The sequence below is a fragment of the Octopus bimaculoides genome, chromosome 17, assembly GCF_001194135.2.
Source record: "Octopus bimaculoides isolate UCB-OBI-ISO-001 chromosome 17, ASM119413v2, whole genome shotgun sequence".
Taxonomy (NCBI): domain Eukaryota; kingdom Metazoa; phylum Mollusca; class Cephalopoda; order Octopoda; family Octopodidae; genus Octopus; species Octopus bimaculoides.
Genome location: NC_068997.1, coordinates 32950237 through 32957085, shown reverse-complemented (window position 1 = coordinate 32957085; position 6849 = coordinate 32950237).

The window sequence follows — 6849 nt, the reverse complement described above, 5'->3', positions numbered from 1 at the left end:
ATATATTATATGTGTGTGTGTGTGTCCCCTTGTGCCTGTGTTTGTCTCTCACCACTGCTTGACAACTGGTGTCGGTGTCTTTACTCCCCCGTAAATTAGCGGTTCGGCAAAAGTAATCGATAGAATAAGTACTTGGCTTACAAAAACGTAAAGTCATGGGATCGATCCATTCGACTAAAACCCTTCAAAGTGGTGCTCCAGCATGGCCGTAACCAAATGACTAAAGCAAATAAAAGATAAAAAAAAAAGAGAATCCTTTGGAAAAGTTCAGTAATTTCCGTGATGACAAGTTTGTTGTTTAGTGAATGAAAAGGTAATATTGGTTTCAAATTTTAGCACAAGGTCAGCAACTTTGAGGGAGAGGCTAAGTCGATTACATCGACCCCAGTGCTCAACTAGTATTTATTTCTTTTGACCCTAAAAGTTGACCTCGGCAGAGTTTGAACTCAGAACATAAAGACAGGCTAAGTATTTCAGCCGGTGTTCTAATGATTCTGTCAGTTCCCCGCCTTAAGCCCGCGATATATTGGTGATAAACAAACGTGAGTTAGCTTATAAAAATTACTGTGACGCTTGCTATGATGGTCAATGAAACGAGACTCTGATGGAAAGCGCTCTTTACGTAACTTTCTTGGTGTTGAAATATTTTCCTTTCATTTTTGTTGTTTTCTTTTTATTCCCATTAGTTTCTTTTCGCTTTTTCTTGTCTTTCTTGTTACATATTGTTTCCCTCCTCCTCCTTCTCCTACTACTACTACTACTACTACTACTGCTGCTGCTGCTGCTGCTATAGCTAGAGGTTGTAGTAACAGTGTTACTATTACTGCTACAGTTATGTTACTGCTACCATCATTGTTTTAATATAGCTTCTGCTGCTATTGCTGCTGCTGCTACTGCTACTGCCACTACTACTACTACTACTACTACTACTACTACTACTACTACTACTACCGTTAATGCTGCTGTTTCTATTATTTTTGTACTTGCTGCTGTTGTGTTTTGATGTAAATATTACTTCCATATTCCTCATCAACTCCTCCAATATTTACGTTTGGCTGGTATCTTCCTGCTAATTTCTCCTATCTTCATATCGCTTAACTAATATTTACGGTTAATTTGCTGTAATGGATCCCTAATCGCTGGTCTGAAATTAGAAACATGCCAAAAGTTTTCCATATATATCAAGCTTCTTTTCAATTTCCCCACAACCTCCTTTGTATGACTCACTGTTATTTCACTTTCCTATTGTTATTTTGAGTCCGTTGCCTTTGAAGATGCATCCCGGTGTTTACATTATAGATGGTGTTGACTTGATTTCCCAACATTCGCTGACCATTGGGATTGACATTCTGTGGAAGACCCCAGGGTCCCGTTATTCATCGACATATTGACGTTACCCTGTTTCCCTCAATCCAAAATGCGTATTCACGAAAAGGCTGTATTTTTAAAGTAAACTAATACACCTTTGTTCGTGGCTCAAACCACTGGAAATCCCTATACTTTATACAAACTATGTTTACAACATCCCGTTTGTTTTAGGATTCTGGGTTGTAGTTTGCAGATTGATGAACTTTACTCGCTGAAGTAAATATTCTTTTTTTAATATCACCAGTTTTAGTTGAACAAATTAAGTGGTTGTCAAACAACCATTTAAGATTTTGTAAACGCTCACATTCAACCATAGAAATTATGAATATTAATGATGACAATGGTAATAATAGTGTTTCTAATTTATACACATGGCCAGCGATTTTGAAGAGGTGTGAGTTAGTCGGTACTAAAGACCGCTGTATTTGACTAGTATTCTATTTTATCTTTCCGTAAGGGATGGAAATTGCAATTGACCTTGGTGGAATTTGAACTCAGAATGTAAAAAGCTAAAAGAAATGCCGCTAACCATTTTATCCGACGCTGTACGATTCTGAAACAATTCTGTTTTCCACATTGAAGCCGCCTTCTCCGAATTTTCTTCTTCTTCTTCTTCTTCTTCTTCTTCTTCTTCTTCTTCTTCTTCTTCTTCTTCTTCTAAAACCCATTATTATTATTATTATTATTATTATTATTAGTAGTAGTAGTAGTAGTAGTAGTAGTAGTAGTAGTAGTAAGGCAGCGAGATGGCAGAATCGTTAGCACGCCGGGCGAAATGCCACTAAGCATTTTGCCTTTACGTTCTGAGTTCAAATTCTGCCGAGGTCGACTTTACATTTCATCCTTTCGGGGTCGATAAATTAAGCACCAGTTGAGTAGTGGAGTCGATGTAATCGATTTACTCTCTCCTCAAAATTGCTGGCCTTGTGCCAAAATAAGAAAGGATTATTAAGGTGGGGAGCTGGGAGACTCGTTAGTCGCCAGGCAAAAATGCTTAACGGCGTCTCATCCGTCTTTATGTTCTAAGCTCAAATTGCCTCGTTTTAGATATCTCAATCTCAAGGTTCTTGTATTTCAATAGTTTCTAAAATTATTTCGCTGAGATATTTTTATCAGAATCATATCAATTAACAAGCATATTTTTTTTTTATCTTAAGTCCTTCATGACGATGTCTGGCCTGTTAGTATTTATTTGCCTGTCTGTATGTATCTCCTTCAATGACTGGCTGCAGATGGTGTTAGCACTAGTTCTTAGCGTGCTGAATGTCACAGACACAGCATATGCTCTAGCGCAAGCATTGGCCAACTCGATCATGTCTGGTTTTATATTCCGTAGGAATAAGGACTGAGCAACCGGCAACAATGTGGTCAATGCTATAAAATCAGTCATCGCAGAGTGTACACTTCGTGTTTGTCCCATTGTGCATGACGTTGGCTTGATAGTTCCAGGTGAGAAGATTCTGATCTGATGTTGCTAGGATATATCTTTCTGTTTCGGCTTTCAGACTAATCCTCTGCGGCCACTGATGGTTTCTCATATCTACATTAGTTTTCTCCAGTTCGGTTGGGGTATTGCTCATGCAATGGTTTTTCTTGCCACAGTCTCGACATTTCGTTCAAGCTTTTCTGTTTTGTTTTTGTTTTACACCTTTTTGCTACCTTTGTGGATGCTGTGTCCTCATTATCATCATAATCAGGAAAATTAATCTCCCGTCTGTATTTATATGCCTCCTTTGAGATTGAGTGCAGTACAGTTTCTTACTCTGTTCGTGTTGTCTTACCAGCTGTATCATCTAGTTACTTTGTATATACATTTGGAGTCCTATCCTGATTGTTTTATAGGACGTTTCAAGTTAGATTAGGCTTCTACCATCCTCTTTTTGTGGGAGGTAGATAGAATCTATGGACACCTGATTTTGGGTGATGCATCGTGTTTAATGTCAGCAGTTTCCTGGTTTTTAAGTTGGAATTCACTCAAATTCCGATTGATGATATTAAGAGAGTTTATAACTGCAATTCTATTCTGGGAGTTCAGATCAGTATTCAGGACAATTCTGAAACGTCTATAATACGCTTTCCTGATCCTCTCTTTCGTTGACCCTTGTTGAATCTCTTTCCCTTCGTTTATCCCAAAATGTTTATTAAAGCCTTCTTGATCCAGATCCTTGATAACTGTATCATTATCAAGTTGGATCGAAGTATTAGCTGTCAGTTTACCGCGTTTGAACGTAGCTTTTGCACCCAAATTGCCAAATTCTATATTGATGTCATCACTGAATTTTTCACAATTACCAGTAGATCTTTTAGATCCTTGTCATCTTTTGTATATAGTTTCAGATCATCCATGTAGAACAAGTGTGAGATTATCTTAAACATTTTGTATCCGTAATTTGCTCTTTTCAACTCATGGAACAAGGAAATGAAGGAGATACAGAAGAGAAGAGGGGAAAGTGAATCGCTCTTTAAAGGGCAATTAGAGTAGAATCCATTAAGTTTATTAAGGCGCTAGCAATAGAAAGAAATAAGACAGAAGGAAACTTAGAATCTAGTTTCAAAAGCCTTCAATAGAATTATTTAGTGCGGAGAATAGAGGAAAAGAAAAACAATATTGAAATAAACATATCACTGTGACTTCATGAAGAACGATGGAACGGCGGTTGGAAATGAGATTGGAAAAAAAGATAGATATAATTGCAGAATTCAGTGCCAAGAACAGGGAGGGAGAAAATATCTTAAAGCATCAAGAAAATGCTCTTTGACATTTGTTTCGGATCTTTGCATTCAGAATTCAAACAAGCCAAAGCCGACTGTGCCTTTTAGCCTTTCGGTCTCGCTAGAATAAGCACCAACTGCGCACTGGATTCGGTGTCATCGATTAGCCCCCCCCCAGCCCCCCAGCCCCCATGCACTCAAATTTCAGGCCTTGTCCCTATAGAAGAAAGGATTATTTTCGGCGGTGAGCTGGCAAAATCGTTTGTACGCTGGGTAAAATACATTGCAGCAATTCGTCTGTCTTTACGTTCTGAGTTCAAATTCTACCGAGGGCAACTTTGCTTTTCATCCTTTCGGGTCGATAAAATAAGTACCACTTTCGCACTGGGATCGATATAATCGACTAGGCCCCTCCCCTAAAATGTAACCGACTATCTCCCTCCGTTAAAAATTCCAGGCCTTGTACTTATAGAGGAAAGGATTATAATGATTACTTAGATGGCGATCAAGCAAAGTCATCAGCTCGTCGGACAAAATCCTTCATGAGTGTTCTCACAACTTACCTGTGTATTTTAGGCAGTAGAACCATTGCTACAGGGCAGAGAGAAGTTAAGAAATGTTCCGTTCGAACTGGAACACAGAGGAGAGCCGTGCTTACATAATCGTGCAACTTCCCTGACATGGTATGAGACACTTCATAAATAGAGGTGGTCAGCGCCATTCTGGAAGAGTACCAGGAATTTTACAACGACCCGCACCAATTGGGACAAGTATTTGGGTTTGCTACCCAGCACCTGGAGTCGCAATCTTATGTCGATCAGCCGTTCGTGCAACACAGTTTCCGCAGCTCGTTTCTTAGACTGAGCTGAGGTCCTGCATCAAACGCAAAAAGTAGTACGTTGGGAGCTAATTAACAGCAATAATCTTTATTCCCACTTAAACGTGGATGTTCTAATAGAACAAACTTTGCCTTGGTAGATACCATGAGAGAAACTCTTGTGTAGGCTCTCTTATGTGTTCCAGTTGGAACAGAACATTTCTTAACTTCTCTCTGCCCTGCAGCAATGGTTCTATTGCCTAAAACATACAGGTGAGATGGGAGAACAATCATGAAGGTTTTTGTCCAATGAGGTAACTCTCCACCAACTACTACGCCGAGACCACCAGATCACGTGATTTCGACCTGCGTTGGTCTCATCGGTGATGGACGCTCGGCCGCTTGAGATAGTAGTCACTCATCTCTCCACTAGTGACATATAGAAAATCAGAACCTGAACAGACACTGGTGTTGCGATTAGCCAGTGACCTAGTTTAAAAAAATATATTAGCGACAGAAGCAGTATTAATACCGAAAGGTATTAGATGTTTAAAAAATGTTTAAAAAATCGTATTATGCTTTTATAATTAATAGGAATTATTATTAGGAACAGTATTAAAAAAATTGTTACACTATTTTATGTATTGTAAAACTATAAGCAATTTATAGCAGATAAATTTCTACAACAAAATCTTATGTGGACTCCCAAGGGCCAATAGGAGCCAGGTTGAGAACCACTGACCTACAGTATGCCTCTGACTAATTAGATTTTGTTTACCCTGTTACAAGACCTCTATCCTAAAATCAGAGGTGTTCAATCGTAACTACCCAAACTTTCTAGGCGTATATTTAGGACAATCTTATCCAACTTAGTTTTTCCATAATTATGAATAAAGTGTTTAAAGGGGTTATTGGCTATTTCTAATCGGTCGAATAACCACGTGGCAACATGTGTGGTAATGTGCGGTGGTTTATTACGCAGATATTTTCTGCGCTGCCATTATAGGAATAGCTACATGCTTAATGTGTTTTATGTATTCTTTCGTTTAGGTTGTAGTTTTGTTTTGTTTCTTTTTCCCTATTATGCGATTACATGTAACCGGAATATGTGCATATCTTTTCTCTTACGTAAGTGTATTTATTGCGTACAGTGACGTCTATTATATATATATATATGTGTATATATGCGTGTGTGTGTGTGTATGTGTGTGTGTGTGTGTTCGTATGCATCTGTTTGAATGTGTGTACAGCGTAATACGCCCATTTTTTAGGATCAATCATTTTGTAATCATGTCTATATGATGGGTGAGAAATTATTTGTAAATGGTTTGGTATAATTTTCAGTACATGCATGTGTAATTTTATGTTTTCTTTACTTTTCTTCTATTTGATTTTATTATTTATGAACAAGGCCATGCTAGAGTAACGTTCAAACATGCAGTGTAGACTTATACAATAGAAAAATACAGACCTGTTTAACATTTAGGTTAAATTATAGTTCTTAAGTTAAAAACTTAACAGTAGACTGCACCGTTCTGCATCGGCAAATTGTAATACAAATATTTCAAACAGAATTCACAGCACAACATTTATTTCCACTGCTTGAACTCTGTTTATAGAATGCTAAAAGTAACATTCTGGTCGGTAGATTCTCCAAAGCCTCTGCAGTCAGTAAGAGCGGCCTGTAAATGTGGTTACAGTGTTCCGGAAGGGGTGCCTAGGTGCGGCAGGGAATTCAAAAATACAATTTAACTTTTAGAAAATCCATATTAATGCTCGAATATCTTGAAAAACGAGTTATTCACAATTTTGTAATGTGCAAGTATGATTAATAAACAAGGTAAGACGTAGTTTTCTATATATTTTCCAGTTTTAAACTTTAAAACAGTTGCTCCCTGTCTTTTAACCAGTAAGAACTACCTTTTATTTAAATGACCTTTCCTAAGGACCTG